This window comes from Cynocephalus volans, chromosome 10 (assembly GCF_027409185.1).
Source record: "Cynocephalus volans isolate mCynVol1 chromosome 10, mCynVol1.pri, whole genome shotgun sequence".
Taxonomy (NCBI): domain Eukaryota; kingdom Metazoa; phylum Chordata; class Mammalia; order Dermoptera; family Cynocephalidae; genus Cynocephalus; species Cynocephalus volans.
The window spans coordinates 12,387,060-12,411,098 of record NC_084469.1 but is presented as its reverse complement, the minus strand read 5'-3'; the positions used below and the strand labels follow the sequence as shown (position 1 = coordinate 12,411,098).

The 24,039-nt window shown below is 37.2% G+C and overlaps 1 non-coding gene across 1 annotated transcript; it reads left to right on the top strand.

Moving 5' to 3' along the window:
* Positions 1–15,456: 15,456 nt before the first annotated feature.
* LOC134389735 (U4 spliceosomal RNA) lies at positions 15,457–15,597 on the top strand. Its single transcript, XR_010024713.1, has one exon. It is a non-coding gene; the product is annotated as a U4 spliceosomal RNA (small nuclear RNA).
* The last annotated feature ends 8,442 nt before the right edge of the window (positions 15,598–24,039 follow it).

The window sequence follows — 24,039 nt, the reverse complement described above, 5'->3', positions numbered from 1 at the left end:
AAACAGAGAGCTAAAGAAATGGGAATAAAATGACAACAGCCACTACTTTGCTTCTTAGAGTAGCCTCTGAGTATCAACAGAACTCGGATTAGCTATTTAGGGCTTCAGATTACACCAACAGTATAATTTGATGATGTTATTCAATTACTTAATGTCTTAAAAATCAAGAGCTCCTAGATTAGAAGAGAAGCCTTTTTGATAAGAGAAGTCTTGATCTTCTGAACATAAAAGAGGCATTTTCTACTTGAGATGAGATTTAGAAGCCTAGGCCAAAAAAGCAAATTAACTACAAAGGGCTAAGGAGACTTTCTATACTGAGACACTGTGGGGGGAAAAGGACCATGTGTCTTACGTGTGACCCCTAGAAACAGCACCTGGATAAGAATCCTTGTTTAAGAGAATTGTTGAGGGAGTGTTCATGGGACAAGAGGAGTAAGGGAAGCTGGAATGGGCAGGGGCAAAAAGAGCTAAGCAAGAATGTGGTATCAGTTAGAGACAAGCTTCCATCTGATCTCTTGGGGAAAGTCTGCAGCAAAATTGTGCGCCAGAGTATATCCCACCTTGAGGCAAGAGGAATTTAGCCTTTTGCTAGTGCCATCAATTATTGGCCAAGGTCTGGGAGGTGATGTGGTTCAGTACAAGCCGCCCTAAATTATAACACCCTGGAGTCTGAGAAAACAGCAGAAGCAGGAAGGTTACTCTTTCACCTTCTCTTGCCCTTTTCTCCTGAAACAGGCCATAAGACCTAGAGAAGAATTTCCTGACCTTACTCTGAAGCAGGTCATAAGACCCTCGCTCAAGAGGTAACCTCCCTATCCCTGGAGGAAAGGAATGTCTTCTTCTCTGAAGACACAGGGACACAGAGAAGAATCTAAACACTCATCTTAGAACATTGTTGTGAGAATTAGAAATATTCTGCATAAGGCCACCTAATGTAATATTCAGCAAGGAGTTATGGTAGATATTCCTGCTATTCACCAATATTCAATTATTTTCTACTTCAGATACATGGAAATGTTCTTTCCCAATCCCTTAAAGTTAAACCTAGCATGCGGCTTTCTATAGCCAGTGAAACGTTGTGGGAGTGACACGTACCACTTCTGAGTGGAAGAATTTCATATTCCATGCTCTTTCTCTCTACTGGTGATGATGAAAGCTGTGTTGACATGGAGTTGCCATAAAACCAAAGCAGCTTGGAGCACTAAGGCAATACTTAGAGAGAAACCCACACTTGCCTTGGATTTTGTGCCAGTGAAACAACAAACTTTTGTTGTTAAGAGTTTGGGAAAATTGTTTACGGCAGCAAATTCTAGCCTATTGTGACTAATACAGTAGTAGACACTTAAAAAGTGGTACTTATTATTATTAGGCAGAGAGAGGGAGAGGAGGGTCAGGGAAGTAATTCCAAATGGAGGAAAAGAACTTGGATTCACACCAAAATTGAATCAACTCAAAGGGAGTGGATTAGAGAAATATTTTCTTTCTTGACTCTGCAGAAGAATTAGGAGCAAATGTAAGGAGGTACTACATTTCATGGTATATATTTCAAGTGACAGAAATGTAAAGAAAGCCTACATGCTTGAATATTTGAGAAGGTAAGATTTAAAGGTCCTAGAGAATATTTAGACCAGCATTGTCTAACAGAAATATAATACAAGCCACAAACGTGAGGCACATATGGAATTTTTAATTTTCTGGTAGCCACAAATTAGAAAGTAAGAGTAGGAAGAGAAATTAATTTGAAGGATACAGTTTATTTAACTTCATTTATCCAAAATATTATGATTTTAATGTGATTAACATAAAATATTAATAATGTATTTTACATTCTTTTCATGTTAAATTTTTGAAATCTGGTGCATATTTTACACTTCATAGCACATCTCAATTTGCACTGGTTACATTTCAAGTGCTCAGTAGCCACACATCACTATGGATTATTGTATTGGATAATACAGATTTAGAGACTGGGTAAAGAGAGATGTAGGAGAACAGGATAGATATGGAAAGAAACATAGCACGCGAATTTACTTATGCGTTCCAGTTGAGTAATGGGGAAAGTTCTCTAACTTTTCTAAGCCTGTTTCTTCACCTATAAAATGGGGATGACATCTTATAGAAATGTTTTAAGGATCACACAAAGTAGTATATATAAAAACATTTAGTGAGGCACTTGAAATGTTTTCTCAGTAAATGGTATATACATTCATTCTCTTATTAAACAAGCATTAACTTGATGTCTTATATTCTGTTGGCCACTGTTGAGGGGATAGTAAAATGAGTGCCCTGACTTAAATGGGCTGTCTGTATTACAAAATAAACTCGAATAGGTAGGCTATTGGACAATTCAATGAGCTAATAAAGGAGAAAAATGTGGTTTGGGGGAATGGATTCATGACATCCAGTTTCAAGAACAAACTCTGCCATTTATTGGCTGTGAGACATTTAGCAGGTTTGTTACACTAAATGAATTTGCTTCCTAATCAATAAAATATGAGACAGCAAATAGCAATTTTACAGTATTATTCAAAATTCTGAGTGGGGTCATATAAGAAAAAAACTTTATAAACTGTAAAGAGTTATAGAAATTTTAGATATTATTAACAGCTTTACCATAAGGATTTAAATTTTGTTGGTTTGGTTGCTTATCTACAGTCCATGCAAACAGAAAGAATATTAGAGTTCCTGGGTTAAGTTTTTTTTTTTCTGTCTTCTGACTTGCCACATGTGCTTTCTCTGAGGCCTATTTTCTTTGGGCAAGTCAAAAGCTGTTTGGGACAAGAAAAAAAAAATTTGGATTCAGCTTACAGCTTTTTTTTTTGTTGTTGTTGTTTGTTTTGTTTTGTGTTGTTTTTGAGCTCTGGGGAGAGTACTAACAATGCAAAAACAATATGGGAATGTCTCTTTGCAAGACTGGTTTGTTCCTTTTATGACAAGAAAACTATATGCTTCTCACCTGAAAAACTCCTACTGCAGAACGGAAATAAAGTTTACCACGGCTCCTTTCCTCTTCTCTGTCTGCACTGCACTTGTTGCTCTAAGACATGCACCTTGCCAAAACTCCTTTAGAGAAATTTTGCTGATAAACTAAATTGTCTCCGATCCTCATCTCTCAGCTTCTATTTTATCGAAGTGTAAGAAGTAAGACTGGTGCCTCTGATGACAACTCAGAAGCTCCGGGAGGGGGGAGACCCTATTTTTTAGGAGAGGTAACTTTTCTTCATTCTTCATCCTGAAAGCCAGCCTTTTCCTTTCTTCACTAATTAAACAATTAGGACAGCAATGATTATTCAACCACAAGAAAAACACACCTGTCAAATTCTCCCTCCCTTGCTTTCCTTCAAAGCGGATTGTTGTGATGTTTGAGAAACGGTGTCAGGAGCAGATGTTGCTGAGCTGGGGGTGGAGCTGTTTCTACTGAAAGGCTCCTTAGGGAGCCCTTCCATTGCTGTCAGCACCTCCTGGATTTGAGCTGAGTTATTGCTGAATCAGAGGGAGGGTTGTGTTATGAAACCTGCCATCAAGAAGGGCAGGACTAGCTCTTCTGCCTTATTAAGTCAGTTTAATGGAAGGAATGTGAAATGGGACTTTACCTCTTTTCTCTGGATGATAACAGGGATCCAAACTTGGGATGAAGATTCCTTAAGTACCTAACATTCTAAGGAGCTAAGAAGGAGCCACAAAAGCTCGAGCCACATACACCCCTTAGGCTATATTTAAAAAAAAAAAAAAAAAAAACAGCAACAAAAAAAACTGAACTTGCTCTCTTTCCTTCCTGCCCTCAGGTCCTATAAAATGGGGAAGAGCAAGAATGTGAGGAACGCATGAGTAGGGATCTCATGGGTGGGTATGTGAGTCTTCCTCCCTTTAAGGTCAAGTGATAGGAGAAACTTAAAAGAGTTATTTCAAGAGATTGGCAGGCACCCATAAGAATGGAAAACTGATGACACATTGCCTTCAAGGGCAGTATACCTCTGCTCTCTGCCCTTTTGTTGGGGAGATGAGACTTAGTGAGAAAGAGGAGAGAGAGAGGGTAGAGGAGATGCTGTATGCCTACTGTTTATGTGCCAAGGTGCATGTGATCCTTAAGGTGCAGACAAAGGTCAGGTAGCAGGGCTTTAGCTCTCTTAGTGAGATCCCACCTAAAAAGACAGTCCCATTGGCCAAGATCTTCCACCCAGCTAGAGATGTTGGGAGTAACTTTGGTGGTAGAAGCTGAGGTGGAGTAAAAGAGATTGAGCCAAAGTCACAGCTCTTAGGTCCAGGAAGGTCTGAGACAGAGAAACAGCAACAACAAACAGGATTGTTGATTATGGACTTGGTTAGGTGATCATAACTAATCTTTCACTCTATACCCTTCATCCTACTCCAACCCTGGAGGAGCTGGAACAACTGTGGGTTTCTTGAACCACAGGTCAAGCCTGAATGTGGAGACTGAAGTTTTAAACTGGATAGCAGTGGGCTATTTTAATTGGGCACAACTTGGAAGCTGTGTTATCTGCCTGAGATGTGGTGGTGGAACAGGAAAGAGAGATTAGACAGAGCATGGCTGAAGGCTGTGATTGGAAGAAACAATAGCATTGTTTATATTTGTGTGAACAGAATTCAGACTATTAAACCACTTACATTCAGCTTATCTGCAGGGCTACTTTCCTCATGCCAGTGATAACAGGAAGGGAAAGGACCTACTATTTACAGAATCATTATAGGCCAAGGATTGTAGCTATAGATTTTATGTATTCTATTTTATTGATGCTAGAACTCACTTTTTTCATATTTTAAAATTTCTGAAATCATGATACCTTTTACAATCAATAGAGTTTTATAATTAGCAATTAGTAATGCTTTTTCTTTCTTTGCAGTACATAAAACAATTGTGCATCATGTATTCAATAGTTTTTCAAATTGATAACATCAGGTACAATATTTCTGAGGTGGGTTCTAATACTCCAGATTTATAGATGTGGAACTGCAAAAAGGATGTACATCGCTCCTGTCTCCATTTTAGAAATAACCTTTTTGTGCTCAGAGTTTTCAAGCTTTTTTTTTTTTAGCCCTTTGAGGGATCTGCGTGAGCGCAAACCACCTTAGGCTGCTTCCCAGCTGCTAAAGTAAGAATATTTGTGTGCCCTCAAAATTCATATGTTGAAATCCTAACTCCCAAGGTATTAGGAGGTGAGGCCTGTGAGAGGTGTTAGATCATGAGATCTCTGCCCTCATGAATGGGATTAGTGCTTTTATAAAAGAGGTTCCAGAGAGACCCTTACACCTTCTACCATATGAGGATGAAGCAAGAAGGCACCATCTATGAACCAGTGAGACTTCACCAGACACTAAATCTGTTGATGCCTGGATCTTGGACTTTTCAGCCTCCAGAACTGTAAGAAATAAATTTCTGTTGTTTACAAGCTGCCCAGTTTATGCTATTTTGTTATAGCAGCCTTAATGGACTAAGATACCAGCTACAGTTTTGTGCCCTCTAGACCAGTAGTTCTTAAACTTTTCGGTCTTAGGAATCCTTTGCACACTTAAGTGTTATTGAGAACCTCAAAGAGATTTCTTTGTGTATGGGCTATTTTTATCAATATTCTCTGTATACAAAACTAAAGCTGAGACCTTTTAAAATGACAAGAATACACAGCATTTTAGCTGTTGGAGCAATGATATCATCACCCTCCCATAGCCTCTGGGAATCTTCACTGTACACTTGTGAGAAAATGAGACCAAGAGAGGCAAATAATACCTTCATTTTATTTGCGAAATAGTGTTCACCTCAGAAATGTTGAAAGAGTCTTGGGAATGCCCAGGGGTCCCTGGAGCACACTTTGAGAACTGCTGCTCTAGAACTCTCCTTAATTTTGCAGCTGTAATGAGGCTGGGGCTGGGTTTCTCTGGCAGCTTTCCATGAGCAGACTGAGGATTTGTCACAGCATGCTCAATGTACATTGCAGGACATTCTCTGTCAGTCAAGTACACAACCCCAATTAGCCTTTCATGGCCTGAGCTTTACAAACCAATTGGCCTGAAATTTCCAATAATGGTCATCTCCAAGACTTAGGAAGAAAAATAACCAGGCCATAATCCTTAAAACACCATAATTAAAACACACACATACCCATGGTGGAGCCATGGGTTATCTCTTCGCTAAGAGTCTTAGTCATGGTTATGCAGGATTTAAAAGTGGAAGAGACATTAGAATGCAACTAGTTGAACTTCTTCCATGAATAGGTAAAGAAACAACCCTGGAGAGGTGAAATGTCTTGTGGCCATTTAGTGGCTAGGCTGTCTCCTGATTCACAGATTAATGCCTCTGGTATTTCTCGTCATCCATAGTATTTTAATAGGATTTCTAGTTACATTTTAGGGAGCAGAGAAGGAAGCTTAATCCTGCAGCAATGAGACATAAAGATCTGCTTCTCTGGGAGGAAGCGTTATGAGAATGACGAGGGAAGGAGAGAAGAGGTAGGAGAAGAGCTGGTTTCCCATGGCGTTCTGCCTTGGAAGCTATTTCCCATGCTGCCTTTGTTGGCACTAACTAGTTCCAGTGTCGTGGATGGACTAGATCAATAGGTCTAGAGATTAAGAGTCTCTAGTAAAGCAAGGAAAGGGGCCAGTCTTTGTAAGGGAGACAGAAAGACTGACTTTGGACAAAAGTGTGGCTGGGGCCAGGTTGTTCTTTGTAAATCCCAGGTTTCCTTTTTAATTCTTTCTCCTCATCCTCTCTGACGGTCTCATATTTTAGAACTGCTATGCATACTAGTAATAACTACTATTTCTCTCGACTTCAGGAAAAATGTTAGTCATTGTGCTAAGTAGTTTGCACACATTATAGGATTTCTTCTCTCTACATCCCTATGGAAAGGCACTTTCATTGTCCTCATACTACAGATGTGGAAAATAATGTTAGAGAAATTAAATAATTTGCCCTGAGTTACCTGGCTGGCTAATTGTAGTGCCAAGATGTGCAGGCAGGCATTCCCACCCCGGTGCCTGGGATTCTAACACCATGTGGCTTCTCCCCTCACACACTGACCACCACTCTTGCAATCAAGGTGGACATGTACTCCCTCATGCATTATATCTCTCAATTCCAATAGCCAATGTTCAAAATATATATTTTAATCTTCATATTGCTAAAGAGACTACTGAGTATCTGAGAAATTAAGTGATTTTTCACAAGGTCATATAATTAGCAGGACTGAGATTGCAACTCAAACAGATTTTTACATCAATATCCTGAAGTCCTCAAAAGGCCTTACCGTCTTCTGTGTAGAGGGACTTTTCTGAAAACATCCCAACATGAGAACCTAGAGAATGAAGTCCTTCTGACATAGAGCCATCTCTGAAATAACATTTCTTAGGTCAGCAGAGATACTTGCACAAACTATATTTGTTACAGTTGTGGAGGTGAGCAAAGATATGTGACTAAGAAAGATCAGAGGTATAGGTGACCTTCTCTTTAAGTGACTTAACTTACTTGTTAATTTTGCCAAGACTTTCCATACATTTTCTTAAATACATGTTTTATTTAAGAAACAGTGACTGCTTACCATTGATGTTTATCCATTTAGGAAGAACAATGTAGGAAACATGGGAAAAGATTCACTTGTCTACTGTAGTATCTGTATCAACCAGATTTGTTCCCCAAACCTATGAAAGCAAAATTTTTTTTTTTTTTTTTTTGTCTGTTTCGTGACTGGTACTCAGCCAGTGAGTGCACCGGCCATTCCTATATAGGATCCAAACCCGTGGCGGGAGCATTGCTGCGCTCCTAGCACCGCACTCTCCTGAGTGTGCCACGGGCTCGGCCCCTGAAAGCAAAATTTTTAAGGTTAGTTAATCACAAAACCAAGGAAGAGAAATTAAGTCAAGAACAAAATTAAAATCTTATACAATTAATCCACCAACCAAAGTCTAATTTTTTAGGAGGGAAAACAAAAACAAAAACCAGTTACATCACAATACACAGTGGATTCTTTGCCTATTCACATTTCATCCTAAAAGTGCCAAAGGATTTAGTGTTTCAATGCATATTGGCTGATCCCTTCCACCTTGTTTCCAAGTCTGGAGTTCGGACAAGAGTGGTCTACACATTTTAGCAAATTGTTTCATCAGAACCTCAAATCCCTCGTTTACTTCCTGATGAATTGATTCCATGAGTGAACTGACTGCTTGTCTCATAGTCAAAACAGCTTGTTCAGTTTCACTTTAGAGCATTAACATAATCACCAAAATTTGATCATCATCTGAAAGAGAACATCTTCTGGAGCCAAAATAATATCTCATCACTTTTTAGATGTATGTACATGGAATAGTCAATTAAATGATCTGAGCCTCAATTCCTCAGCTCCAGAATGTTGATCAAAACACTTATCCCGAGGATTGTTACAAAGATAAATGCAAGAATGAAAAACAAGACATGGTTACTGGCACATAGATGAACTTAATAAACATAATCACTTCCTCTTTGGCAGAGGTACAATCACAGAAGAGATGTCTTAAGTTGTGTTTCTAATAGGATGTCTTCAACTAGTTCCCTTTCTATAGCTTTCCTTGTGCAGAATATTCAGGTACTGCATGGATCCTCATGTGCTGATATTCTTCTTATTTAAATAGATTAGGGAATTTACAGGTTCAATTATGGTCCTGGTTCTGTGCTACCTACCTAGAGAGTTGAACTAGATGGATTTCTACGACACCCAGTCTGTAATTTTGTATGAGGCGTTCTCTTTGTGCTTGATTGTGCATCTCTTGGTTCCATTAAAAAATACAAAAACAAAACAAAAAGCAATGTGGCTAGATTATTTTCCAACCCCCGTCCTCACACAAAAAGAGAAATAGAGAAGAGAAAAAAATCAGCCCACACCACTGAAAACTCTTGAAGCAAAGCATGCCAAATGTAAGAAGGGATTGCTAATCACCATATTTGGCACTTTCTAATCAATAGCATGTTCTTGACCTTGTCCTTCTTAGAGTGAAGAAAAATCCCTGAAGTAATTTAAGACTATGTCACTTCAGTCTTGTCATAGAACTAATTCCGATTCTGGGATTGGAATTTTTAAGTGCTCAACATAGTTGGCATTAAAAGCTTCAAGACTTTGAACTCTGGGATCCTCTTGTCCTTTACAGTCGTGGACTCGCACTTCCTCTAATCATTCAGCTGGCTAATGATCCTCTTCCAGCAGGTGTAAATGAGTTTTCACACTCCAACCTGGCTTTTGTCAAGTTTTTAATGTAAGTAGCTAATGAGTGCTATTGCTCCGAGTTTTCTCCTGCAAAAGAAGGGTATGTCTAACTAGTGATATAATGACAAGTGCACACTAATGTTATTCTGTTCGGTGGTGCTGAAGAGCACTGAGAATTTAAGAAAGCGGAATCTCTCAAACAAAGGCAGACTAAAAACATATTAAGCAGAGCTGGGCTGACAGCCTAATTCCATTACTTCTACATGATCTTGGATCCACTCGAGCATAGCGAAGATACCTCCGAGGCAAGAGGAAAGGAGGCGATCCTCATTAAAAATACCAGCAGAGCCTGGAGGCAGGCCCAGCATGGTAAATTGGCCCGGCTGAGTAGGAGAAGCCAAAGAGGCGTAAATAGATCACACCACACATTGTGACTTCAGCATGTCAAGGCACGGGAAAGCTCACAGTTTTGACATCCTGCCAAATAGGACCACAAATGAATAATCTTCTGTAGGACTCTTGACGTTCTTGCTATTCACCTCTCCCTGAACAATGCATTTTTATGTTGATGATAAACTCCCAGAGCTTTGGAAGGTGCTAAGCCCAACAAAACATTTTTATTCTCTTTGCACTTAGTGTGTGATAGCTGTTTTGAGTGTGACGGCATGCATTTTAAACCATACAGGTAATACTTTTGGAAAGAAACATAAAAAGAAGCTCCATTACAATTTCCTGTGATTGTTATAAATAACTCACAGCACAAATTGTTCCCGTCGTTCCGTAATGGGTAGCAGGGATTGGAGGTTACGACATTTCTTCTTCCCTGTTGGAAAGTGAGGCTCCCTATCTGACTTTGAGTTTCTCCTGTGATTTTTTGAAACATCTTCTAGCATCGATCTTCTGTGCCCTACAGATAAGGAATATGCCTTGTTTATCTGTGTAGACCCTGCACTGGCTAGCATAGAACAGTTATTCATCGTTGTTAGTTAAATACATGGATGAATTAATAACAAATGAATTAAATGATGAGTTAATCCAAAAGTGAGTGAAAGCTAAAATTCTTATAAAATTATGCATAGTCATTTTAATTGTTTTATTTCAACCAAAACGATTCAAGTTTTCATTTATTTGCAAGTCCTCTGAAATAGGGTCAAGGGCTCTTTTTTTTTTTTTTTGAGTATGTTACACTGTTACACCCAAGAGAGTTTCTGTGTTCTTTCTTGCATAAAGAATGCCAGTAATACTTTCACAATTTACAGTTTTGGTATCGTCAAAGGGGAGCCAGAACTCGAAGACACATGCAAAGCAATTTGACTGCAGAATTATTTTAGATTTTCATGATTTTCTCCCAAAATGTTTTACAGCTTCCTTCCTATACTAATTCAACACCAGTTTTAAAGCTTCTTTGTTAGTTTCCTACTGCTGCTGTAACAAAACACTACAAATTTAGAGGCTTAAAACAACACAAATATTTATCTTGCGGTTCCAGAGGACAGAAGTCTAAACTGGGTCTCACTGAGCTAAAATCAAGATGTCAGTAGGCTGTGTTCATTTCTGGAGGCTCCAGAGGAGAATCCTTCTTTAATTTTTTTGTATTTCCAGCTTCTAGAGGATGCCTGCATTCTTTGGCTAATGGCCCCTCCTATCATCAAAGCCAGCAAAGGCCTGTTGAGTTTTTCTCAATCTACATCACTCTGACTGACTCTAAGAGCCCCTTTTTAGTTTAAGGGACTCTCATTATTATATTGGGCCTATCCAGGTAATCCAAGATATCATCCCAATTTTAAAGTCAGCTGATTAGCAACTTTAATTCCACCCGCAACCTTATGTTACTTGTAACCATGTAACATAACATACTCCACAGGTTCTGGAGATTAAGGTGTGAACGTCTTTGGAGTCCACTTTTCTGCCTGATACAGCTATTTTAAGCTATTAAAAATAATTTTAGGCCCACACATAGATTTTATGTTTAATAGATAAGACAACTTTCTCATCATAATCATATTTTATTTATTTATATAGGTTTAATTAAAAATTTCAACTACAACCGCAACACAAGTTTTACATACAGATCAAGAAACTTAAAATTTATTTAGGAAAGCAAAATCTCATCTGGTGGGTGGGGCATTCATAACTGGTTGCCTTATTCAATAACTTTTCTCACTAACAGAACCCAAAATTTGTTTGGGATGACAATGTGGGAAATTAACTGTCTAAGTCAAATTATGATCCTTTTCCCTAGTTCCACATCCTCCTTTGCAGCTAAGATTGGCCACAAAAAGGCTCAGTTTGCACTGACGAAACCTAAGGGATCTCTTACAGAGACTTTTGGAGAAGCTTTTGTTTTTCTGGTGGAAAAAAGAACCAATGTAATTGGCAATATTCTTACCCCTTTTTTTCCTGCTTTATCCTTCCATGATGGAAATAAATATGTTATTTAAAGCTTCAGCAGCTGTTTTGTGACATGAAGGCTAGACAAATGTAATCTCATGTCTTTGACCGTGGCATGTCATATTACTGAACTGTAACTGCTTAACTCTGACTTCTTATAAGCCCTAGGATTTTCTGCTCGTTGCAGCCAAATATATTATTAATTTATCTAGTGGATTCAGAAGTACATAGACACCTTAGAGAGTTGACTACTAGCTATGGATATATCAGTATATCAGGGCTTGCTCCAAAGTCAATCTGCCTAATGTGAACCCTGGCTGGGCTTACTCACATGTTTACTGACCTTTGAAAAGTTATTTAAGCTTTCTAACTTTAGTTTCTTCACCTGAATAATAAGGATTAAAGTGATTTGCTCCATAGAGTTATTAGGAGGTTATAAAATACAATCTATAGCAGTATGTATATATGTAGCAGAGAGACAGTCACAATTTTTCAATAGACTGAGGCTACTAATGCTAAATCCCCCTAATTCCATCCCAGTGATCTTGTCCATTCGGAAGCCTCCCAGATTATCCTACCCATGAATAATCTCCCTCTTATCTCAGAACCCATAATTTATCTCTGATCCAACAGTTACATTGCTTTAAAAGATTATCTGTGCATATGTATTGTCTTCCATAGCAATATAGAACATGGACTTTGGATCCAGACCACCTGAACCCTAGCTTTTCCTGCCATTTAATAGCCATATAATGTTGGGAAAATTGATTAACCTTTCTATAGCTTAGTTTTTCCGTTTATAAAATGAAGATAATCATAATGCCTATTCATAAGATTGTTGAGATGATTAAATGTGTTAATATATGGATAGTGCATAGAGCAGTGTCTGGAATATCACAAGCACTCAATAAATATTAGCATTGTTATTATTAGTAAGGAAAATTATAATACTCTCTATGGCATTTCCCCTATCTGGCAGATATTTGTGTCTCTCACAATTCCTATTGGTTGTTCAATAACTATTTGATTGTGAACACATGGATCAGTGAAAGAATGCACCGACCATGTCAATCAAGGTCCACCTGCTTCAGCACCTGGGTAAAAGCTTTGAGCTCAGGAGTTTGTCCCTAAAGGGTTTTCTTTGCATCATGTGATACTGAAGAGCAGAACTCTAAGAGAGGACAAAACCATGACTGTAATTAAGAAGGAGGTGGGTTTTCAAGAATAATTTTCTCCTTTGCATAATTAATGCAATAAAATTGCATTTAACTGGAATTCATATGACTTAAAGAAGGATAATAGCATGTGGTTTCTCCTGATGCCCTGTGAAAAATCTTTAGCAAGTATAATTTCTTTCTAACTAGAAAAGGAATGGAAAAGTCAAAGGAGTTGTTCCTAGATTCTTAAAATCTAGAGGTCAAGGTGCTTAGTAGCTGCATAGTATTTATCTGGGGGTTACTCTTATTAGCATGAGGTGGAATAATTGCACAGCGTAATATGGGTCTGCTGTCTGGTGAGCTTAAGGACTCAGCATGATGGGATCAGGTCTTTCAGACCCAACAGGCCTTTCCAGCCTGATATTCAGCCACTCATCATCAATTGCTCATGTTCTGGTCAATGTCATGTTTTTTTCAACCTAATAACCTTCTACTTGTCCTTCAAAGATAGACTCAGTACGCATCTCTTCTACCCCACCCCCTCCTTCCACAATCCGGGCACTCTCTCTTTCCTCTGTGTAAGATGTTAATGATTTATTCAGGTGTTACCTTCCTGTAAAGTATCAAGTTTCACTTACCTTCCTTCCCTAGGACCTCTCGCATATTCTCTGGTGGTCCCTAAAAAAGCTTTACGGAAATCTACCCTCACTGGATCATAGTGTTTTTACCCAAATTCACACAACAAGTGAATATAAAAATAGTACTGGACAGCCATTACGGAGAACAGTATGGAAGTTCCTCAAACAACTACAGATAGAACTGCCATAGGATCCAGCAATCACACTATTGGCTATATATCCAAAGGAATGGAAATTATCTTGTCAAAGGAAATACCTGCACTCTTATGTTTATTGCAGCTCTATTTACAACAACCAGGTTATTGAACCAACCTAAATGTCCATCAGTGGATGACTGGATAAGAAAATGGAATACTACTATGTATACACAATGGAATACTACTATGCCATCGAAAAGGATAAAATTTTGCCATAACAACAACATATACGAGCTTGGAGAAAATTATTTTAAGTAAAACAAGCCAGGCACGGAAAGAGAAATACTGCACGTCCTCACTCATAAGTGGGTGCCAAAAACAAACAAACAACAACAACAACAAAAAAAAAAAAAAAGAAAGAAAGAAAGAAAGAAAGAACAATCACAATAATACAATGAACTTTCAGAAGGAGAGAACAGAACTGTGGTTACTAGAAGTGGAAAGGGGAAGAGGGAGGAGGGGGGGTTAATGAGAAATTAATTAATGGACACAAAGAATGATTGCATATTGTAATGATAAATAAGTTAATTATCCTGATTTGACCATCAAATATTGTAAAAAGTATTGATAGTCAACTTTGCACCCCATGAATATGTATAATCAATTATGTTTCAATAAAAACAAATACTGGTGATTAGTGAGCATTTCCTATATTTCTCTATAGCCTCTAGTTCATCATGAGACATATCAAAGATGCGAAGTATGTACCTGTTGACTGAACATCTAACACTTCCACATCACTTAAAAGCCTTTATCGATACCTCATTTAACACTATATTTCTCCTAGGAGCTATGAAATTTGTGGTCTACTTGGAAACAACATAAATATCAGTAAGTGGATATTAGATGAAATAGACTATGGCATTCAAAATGATGTTAACAAAAAGCCTATTGTAACACGGGGAAACTATTATGTAATATATTTTCAGTGTAAAAAGGAAAAAAACACCCAGGAGTTAAAATTGTTTATATAATATGATCTGAACTGGCTTAAATTATACTGCTAAATTAAAAGTTATTGATTCTGGGTGGAGAAGTTATAATGATTAACACTTCTGTATATATATAATGATAAATATATATATTTCTCTATATATAATTCTCTCCATAAAACTATGGATATATATATATAATTATAATTGATATATAATATAAATTATAATAATATATATAATAATTATATATATAATTTTGTAGCCAGTAGATAAACTTCATTTTAAAGCAATATGCAGGAAGCAAATAGTTCATATGGAATTCTAGTGATGTCTAAAATAATGGAATGAATAACAGCCTCTTATCAACACCTAATTGCATAGGAAAAGTCTGATTAATTTTATTGATCTCTAGCTAAGTCAGAAAGTTTTAAAACCCTTTAAGGGCTTTTATAATAGCATAACAGCTACAGCTTTTTAGGACACCTAAAATTAGGTCACACGGAAATGCATGATTCTCAAATATGATTTCTGACTACGCATGATTAAAGTCTTCATTTACACTCTCAACAACTGATTTCTCTGACCAGTTTTTCAAAGAGTTTCTCACTCTTTGCAGAAGAAAGATTACGGCTGTAGTTGATAGAGGAATAAGCAAATCCGGGGACTTTTTCAGAAAGTTGCTTGCATTTATGTAATTTTTAAGCGCCTGGATGGGAGTACTTACGTAAAAGTGTGATGCCCATTTAGCAGATATGAGCTCTACTTATCTTTTCAAGGGAATTTAAATAACTTATATCAAAGCAGTATTTCTATCCTGTTGAATTTCCTCATACACATTTTTAAGAATTACTATTGCACATCAGAAAGAGCTTCAGAATGAGAACTGAACTATTATACTACACTCTTCATGAAGCCCAGGGATAAAATATGCCTACAGAAAAACACGCACACATAGCTTTGCGCAGTGGCAGTATCGTAGCCAATGAGGTTTATCCGAGGCGCGATTATTGCTAATAGAAAAACACGCACACAAGCACACAGACACACACACAGAGTGACCACATTGCTTGAATTATTAGCAAGATGTGGACATCTTATTTGCCCTTGTTTCTAAAAATAATTAGCTACTTTAAGATTCTAAATGACTGAAGGAATCTTAACTCTTCAGGTACTGAAATTAATTTTTTTTAATTTAAAGAATAATACAAATCAACAGAGTAACCATTACTCTTTCAGAAGGAGACAAGAAATCTTGGGTTATGGAGAGGGGGAGGGAAAGGGAGATAGGGAGAAATTGAATAAGGGGCATAAAGAATAAGTACGGTTTGTAATAATGGATAGGCTAATAGTATTGATTTGATCAACACACGTCAACATTGAATCCCCAAAATATGTATAATCAATTATGATTCAATTTTAAAAAGTGAAGAATTATGGTTTTTAGTATTATCAACCTCTTAGTCTTCCTGCTTAAAGAATATTGAATATAATTTATCCTTTCTGGATGATGCACTGTCAATATTACAGTTAGTGGATGCTTTATGTTTTACCAACAGACTCAGTCTCTCAGGAACCCCTGGGAGAAATGGTCCCAAAAGCTGCAGTTTTCATATTATTTGTGTCTGACTTCGACCATTCTTCTGCCACATCACTTACCTACATAGACTGTTAGCCTCACTTACTGCAGACAATTTATCTCGTTCTAGGAGCCAGTACCTGTGTTAATCTGCTGTTGGTTTGGGAACACAAAGTGAGAGTAAATCAGTTCTGAATGAAGAACTTGTACAGTAAACTTTATGGAGTTAAGTCTATAGGCTTTAGAACATCACTGTAGTTTGTGTTTGAGTGTGTGTGTGAATGTGTATGCCCACGTGCCTAAAATTTGGTTCTTGGTCATGTTCCAGTCAGATGAGTTTGTTTAGTAACGTGAACTTCTGATAAATAATATTTTATTAAACATATTTTCATGAAAATAATATATTGAGGGCATTTAAAAAATTTTAAAAATGGTTTTGAAAGTAGTAAGATGCATTTATAATATAGTATTCAATATTTTGACTGTGGTGGAACTAATCTCAGACACATGCACACACATGAGTTTATTATATATAATTCTTCATTCAGGAAACAGAAAGGAGCAAAAATCTACTCAATTATTTAATCTAGGTTGGAAATGTAATGAGGGACATGAGGTCATTCAGGTACATTCCAAGTCTAGGCCACCAAGAAAATCAAAGATGGAAACATGGGCACTACAGTAACACTGATTCTCTCTTTGTAGGAAAACTAATCATTTGAGAGGATTAGATTCAAAGTCTTTTCTTGCTGATAGATGTCACCTTTGTGTTTAATTGAGCGCATTTTTGAAGTAGAAAGTTTCAATTAAATTTTCCTTATAAAACTTTCCAAAACATTTTTTCTGAACCTAAGTTTCTTTGGATAACTTAGAGTTCAGGCAAGAGCCACTCATGATATGGTTTGCAACATGTCTTCAAAAAGAAACTTACAAAGATCAGATGGCAGTAAGTGTCTGATCTTTGACAAAGGCACCAAGCCTATTCACTGGCGAAGGGACTGCCTCTTCAGCAAATGGTGCTGGGATAACTGGATATTTATATGCAGGAGAATGAAACTAGATCCATACCTCTCACCGTATACTAAAATCAACTCAAAATGGATTAAGGATTTAAATATACACCCTGAAACAATAAAACTTCTTAAAGAAAACATAGGAGAAACACTTCAGGAAATAGGACTGGGCACAGACTTCATGAATACGACCCCAAAAGCACGGGCAACCAAAGGAAAAATAAACAAATGGGATTATATCAAACTAAAAAGCTTCTGCACAGCAAAAGAAACAATTAACAGAGTTAAAAGACACCAACAGAGTGGGAGAAAATATTTGCAAAATATACATCTGACAAAGGATTAATATCCAGAATATATAAGGAACTCAAACAACTTTACAAGAAGAAAACAAGCAACCCAATTAAAAAATGGGCAAAAGAGCTAAGTAGGCATTTCTCTAAGGAAGATATCCAAATGGCCAACAGACATATGAAAAAATGCTCAACATCACTCAGCATCCGGGAAATGCAAATCAAAACCACATTGAGATACCATCTAACCCCAGTTAGGATGGCTAAAATCCAAAAGACTCTGAACGATCAATGCTGGCGAGGTTGCGGAGAAAAAGGAACTCTCATACATTGTTGGTGGGACTGCAAAATGGTGCAGCCTCTATGGAAAATGGTATGGAGGTTCCTCAAACAATTGCAGATAGATCTACCATACGACCCAGCTATCCCACTGTTGGGAATATACCCAGAGGAATGGAAATCATCAAGTCGAAGGTATACCTGTTCCCCAATGTTCATCGCAGCACTCTTTACAATAGCCAAGAGTTGGAACCAGCCCAAATGTCCATCATCGGATGAGTGGATATGGAAAATGTGGTACATCTACACAATGGAATACTACTCAGCTATAAAAACGAATGAAATACTGCCATTTGCAACAACATGGATGGACCTTGAGAGAATTATATTAAGTGAAACAAGTCAGGCACAGAAAGAGAAATACCACATGTTCTCACTTATTGGTGGGAGCTAAAAAATTAATATATAAATTCACACACACACACACACACACACACACACACACACACACACACACAAAACCGGGGAGGGGGGAAGAAGATATAACAACCACAACTACTTGAAGTTGATATGACAAGCAAACAGAAAGGACATTGTTGGGGGAAGGGGGGAGGGAAAAGGGAGGGAGGGAGGTTTTGGTGATGGGGAGCAATAATCAGCCACAATGTGTATCGACAAAAAAAAAAAAAAAAAATGCAGAAAAAAAAAAAGAAAATTACCTTCAAGTAAGTTCTGATATTTCTCATTATCTCTATTAGAGGGACAAGCTCATGCAGTCAAAAGCTGTTAAGATCACCTGTTTGAACTTTCATTTCTTTCTGAGCACCGGAGTAAATCCAGAGAACTTTAGCCCTGTCAGGCACTGTTTGCTGCTCAGGGAACCAGTAGGACACATTCCTCAAAATGTATACCCTTTGTCCTTATGAGGACATACCACAGGTAAAAGTCTTCGGCTGATTTAGTGATTTAAGATGTATATGTCTTGCTTCCTTGAAATGGGAAAGAACTATCTGGTTATGATGTTTCACGTATCTGCACTGTACCTTTTGTTCATACTTCATAGTATTGTAATATATTCGTGTACTGGTTCATCCCTTTTATGGACTAACTGTTTGCCTCTTGCAAAATACATATGTTAAAATCCTAACCTCCAATGCAATGGTGTTTGTAGATGGGTCTTTTGGGAGGTAATTAGGGTTGGAAGAGGTCATGAAAGATCATTCCATTTCATAATGGAATTAGTGCCTTGGTAAGAAGAGATGCTGGAGAACTTGTTCTCTCTCTCCCCACTTGCATACTCCAAGAAGAGGTCATGTGAGCACACAGTGAGATGATGGGTGCCTACAAGCCAAAGCAGGGGTCTCAGAAGGAAACTTACCTTGCTAGCACCTCTATTTTGGACTTCTAGCCTCCAAAACTAAGAGAAATAAATTTCTGTTAATCCACCCAGTCTATCGTACTTTGCTATGGCAGCCCAAGCTAAGACATCTCTCTTTTTAGATGGCCAGTTCCTTAAAGACAGTATTTGGATCTTATTGCTTCCTATATCTCCAGGGTTCAGAACCCTGGCTGCACATGAGAAAGGATTTAGAATATACCAGCATCTTGGTCCTACTCCAGACAAACTAAATCTGAATCTCTGAGGTGGGGATACACCTCAGAGGATCAGATTCAACTTTATTTTATATTTTAGTTTATTTTTACATTCTATTACATTTATATTCAACTATATATTCAATTATATTTATATTCAATTAGATTTAGTTATAAATGATTGTTTTTATATAAATTTATTATAGACATGATTGTCTATTGTTTATTATAATGTATAATTTAAATAACTTATACATTATAATATAAATTATGAATTCTTATAAAATATATTGAATTGTGTTTTATTAATTTAATTTATGTTTAATAATATTTAAAATTCAATTCTTTTTTTTTGTCAGTCTTTTTTGGGGGGGTGGTTCTTACTCCAATATTTGTTGGTTTTTTAAAAATGTTTTGTTTTGTTTTTATTGGTTATGAATATTCATGGAGTACAACGCAAATTATCACCACTCGTGCCTAAGATGTGATGGCCAGATCCATACTGGCAGCATGTCTATTACCACAAATTGTTCTTATACCCCGTGTCCCCCACCCAATTATCCCCTCAATTATCCTCAACCTCCCTCCCCATCTCCCTTCCCTCCGACTCCACTTTGTATCCCTAGGTATGTTCTCTACCTCTGCAAGTCCGACACACCACTATGGTCTTTCTTTCCTTTTCTCTTTAACTCGTATCTCTCACTTATGAGAGAGTACATCCAGTACTTATCCCTCTGTGCTTTGCTTATTTCACTCAACGTAAGTTTCTCCAAGCTTATCCACATTGCTGCAAACGGGAGAATTTCATTCCTTTTAATGGTACAGTAGTATTCCATGGTGTATATATACGACAGTTTCCTTATCCAATCCTCCACTGATGTACATTTAGGTTGGTTCCATATCTTGGCTATTGTAGACAGAGCTGCGATGAATATGGGAGTGCAGGTATCCCTTCGATGTGATGATTTCCATTCCTCTGGGTATATACCCAGGAGTGGAATTGTTGGGTCATATGGAAGATCTATATGTAGTTGTTTGATACTCCTCCATACTGTTTTCCATAGTGGTTGTACTAACTTATGGTCCCACCAACAGTGGAGTAGTGTTCCCTTCTCTCCACACCCTCACCAGCATTTGCTATTCTCTGTCTTTTAGAGCCACTCTAACTGGGTGAGATGATATCTCAATGTGGTTTTAATTTGCATTTCCCTGATAACTAGTGATGTTGAACATTTTTTCATGAACCTATTGGCCATTTGTATGTCTTCCTTTGAAAAATGTCAATTCAGTTCCTTTGCCCATTTTTTAATTGGGTTATTATTATTTTTTTACTGTATAATTGCTTGAGTTCCTTGTATGTTATGGATATTAATCCCTTGTCAGATGCATAGATAGCAAAAATTTTCTCCCACCCTGCAGGTTGTCATTTTACTCTCTTGATTCTTTCCTTTGCTGTACAGAACCTTTTTAGTTTGATACAGTCCTATTTGTTTACTTTTTCTTTTGTTGCTTTTGCTTCCAGGTTTGTGTTCATAAAGTCTGTGCCCAGACCTCGTTCCCAAAGTGTTTCACCTATATTTTCCCTTAGTAATTTTACAGGTTCAGGTCTTATACTTAAGTCTTTAATCCATTTTGAGTTGATTTTAGTGTATGGTGAGAGGTGCATGTCTAGTGTCATTCTTCTACATATGGATATCCAAGTTTCCCAGCACCATTTATTGAAGAGGCAGTCTTTTCCCCAATGTTTTTGTTCCCTTTGTCAAATATTAGATGGCTGTAAGCCTGAGGGGTGATTTCTGGGTTCTCTATTCTGCTCCACTGGTCTGTCTATTTTTATGCCAGTACCATGTTGTTCTGGTTACCATAGCTTTGTAGTAAAATTTGAAGTTGGGTAGTGTTATGCCTCCAGCTTTATGTTTTTTGCTCAATATTTCTTTGGCTATTCAGGGTCCTTTGCTGTTCCATATGTATGTTGAGATTGTTTTTTCCATTTCTGTGAAGAATGTCACTGGTGTTTTGATGGGGATTGCATTGAATCTGTAGATCGCTTAGGATAATGTAGACATTTTCACAACGTTAATTCTTCCAATCCAAGAGCATGGCATGTCTTTCCATCATTTTGTGTCTTCTTTAATTTCTTTCAATAGTGATTTGTAGTTCTCATTGTAGAGATCTTTCACCTCCATGGTTAAATTGATTTCTAGGTATTTAATTTTTTTGTGACTGTTGTAAATGGGCTTACTTTCTTGATTTCTCTTTCTGTTTGCTCATTATGGAGAATATAAATGCAATTGATTTCGGGGCCTTTATTTTGTATTCTGTTATGTTACTGAAATTATTAACCAGCTCTAGGAGTTTTTTGATAGAGTCTTTAGGTTTTTCTATACATAGTATCATGTCATTATCAAATAGGAACTGTTTGACTTCATCTTTTCCAATCTGGATGCCCTTTATTTCTTTCTCTTCCCCGATTGCTCTGGCTAGCACCTCCAGTATTATGTTAAATAGAAATGGTGAGAGTGAGCATCCTTGTCTGTTTCCTGTTCTTAAAGGAAATACCTTCAGTTTTTCCTCATTCAGAATGACACTGGTGGTGGGTTTGTCATAGATGGCTTTTATTGTGTTGAGATACTTTCCTTCTAAATCTAATTTGTTGAGAGGCTGATATGATGTTAAATTTTGTCAAATGCTTTTTCAGCATCTATTGAGATCATCATATGGTCTTTGTCCTTTATTTCGATGATGTGGTGTATCACATTGATAGACTTGCATATGTTGAACCATCCTTGCATCCCTGGGATGAATCCCACTTGATCATGGTGTATAATTTTTTTGATGTGTTGCTGTATTCTGATTGCTAATATTTTGTCGAGGATTTTTGCATCTATATTCATCAAGGATATTGGCTTGTAATTTTCTTTTTTTGTTGTTGTGTCTTTATCTGGATTTGGTATCAAGAGTTATGTTGGCCTCATAGAATGAGTTTGGGAGAATGGCTTCTGTTTCAATTTTTAGGAATAATGTGAGGAGAATTGGTATTAATTCCTCTTTAAAGGTTTGGTAGAATTCAGCTGTAAAGCCATCTGGACCTGGGCTTTTCTTTGTTGGAAGATTGTTGACTACTGCTTCAGTCTCATTGCTTGTTGTTGGTCTGTTCAGTTTTTCTACCTTTTCTGGGTTCAGTCTGAGTAGTTTCTATGTGTCCAGAAACTTATGCATATCTTTCTGGTTTTCATATTTGTTGTCATACAGTTGTTTATAATAGTCTCTAATGATTCTTAGTATTTCTGTGGTATCAGTTCTAATGTCTCCTTTTTCATTTCGGATTTTTGTTATTTGGGTCTTCTCTTTCGTATCGTTTTTTTGGGTCTCTATTTCATTTAGTTCTGCTCTTATCTTTCCATCTACTGCCTTTAGGATTGGATTGCTGTTGTTTTTCAAGTTCTTTGAGGTGTAGTGTTAGGTCATTTCTTTGAAGTCTTTCCATTCTTTTGATGTAAGCGTTTATGGCAACAAATTTCCCCCTTAGTACTGCTTTTGCAGTATCCCACAGGTTTTGGTGTGATGTATCTTTATTTTCATTAGTATCAAGAAATTTTTTGATTTCCTGTTTAATTTCTTCTTGGACCCATTAAATCTATTGTTTAGTTTCCATGTATTTGTATAGTTTCCAGGGTTTTGCTTGTTATCGATCTCCAGTTTCAGTCCATGATGGTCTGAAAAGATACTTGAAATGATTTAAATTGTTTTAATTTGCTGAAACTAGATTAGTGATCTAATATGTGGTCTATCCTGGAAAATGTTCCATGAACTGATAAGAAGAAAGTATATTCTTTAGTTGTTGGGTGGAATGTTTTGTATATATCTGCCAGGTCTAGTTGGTCTAATGTGTAGTTTAAATCCTGTGTCTCTTTGTTGATTTGTTGTCTGGAAGATCTGTGCCATACTGAGAGAGGGATGTTCATTATTAACATGTCAGGGCCTATTTCTTTCTTTAGGTCTAAGAGTGTTTGCTTTATATGTCTGGGTCCTCCAGTACGGGTTGCATATATATTTATGATTGTTATGTCTTTTAGCTGGATAGATCCTTTTAACATTACATAGTGGCCTTCTTTGTCTCTTTTTATGTTTTTTGGTTTAAAGTCTATTTTATCCAATATAAGAATAGCTATTCCTGCTTGTTTTTGGTTTCTGTTTGTATGGTATATCTTTTTCTGTCCCTTCACTTTTAGTCTGTGTGTGCATCTATATGTTAGGTGGGTCCCTTGAAGACAGCATATACTTGGGTCTAGCTTTTTAATCCAATCAGTCAATCTGTGCCTTTTGGATGGGGAGTTTAATCCATTCACATTTAGGGTGGTTATTGACAGGTATTGTTTAATTCCTGTCATTTAGTTGTTTTTTGTTTAGATGTTTTAAATATCTTTTGATCCTTACTTCTCCTTTTATTTTTCTTCTTCAATATTAGTTGGATATTTGAGGTGGCATGATTTAGCTTCTTGCTCTTTCTCACTGGCATTTTTGTTTTAACAGCAGGTTTTGCTCTTTCTTGTGTACCCATGGGAGTGACATTCATTATTCAGATTCCAAATGAAGGACTCCCTTGAGAATTTCTTTCAGGGCTGGTCGTGTGGTGGTGAACTCCCACAATTTTTGTTTGTCTGGGGAAATACACTATTTCTCCCTCATTTCTGAAGGAGAGCCTTAGTGGGTAAAGAACTCTTGGCTGGCAATTTTTTTTTCTTTTAGTGTTTTGAATATATCATTCCACTTTCTTCTGCT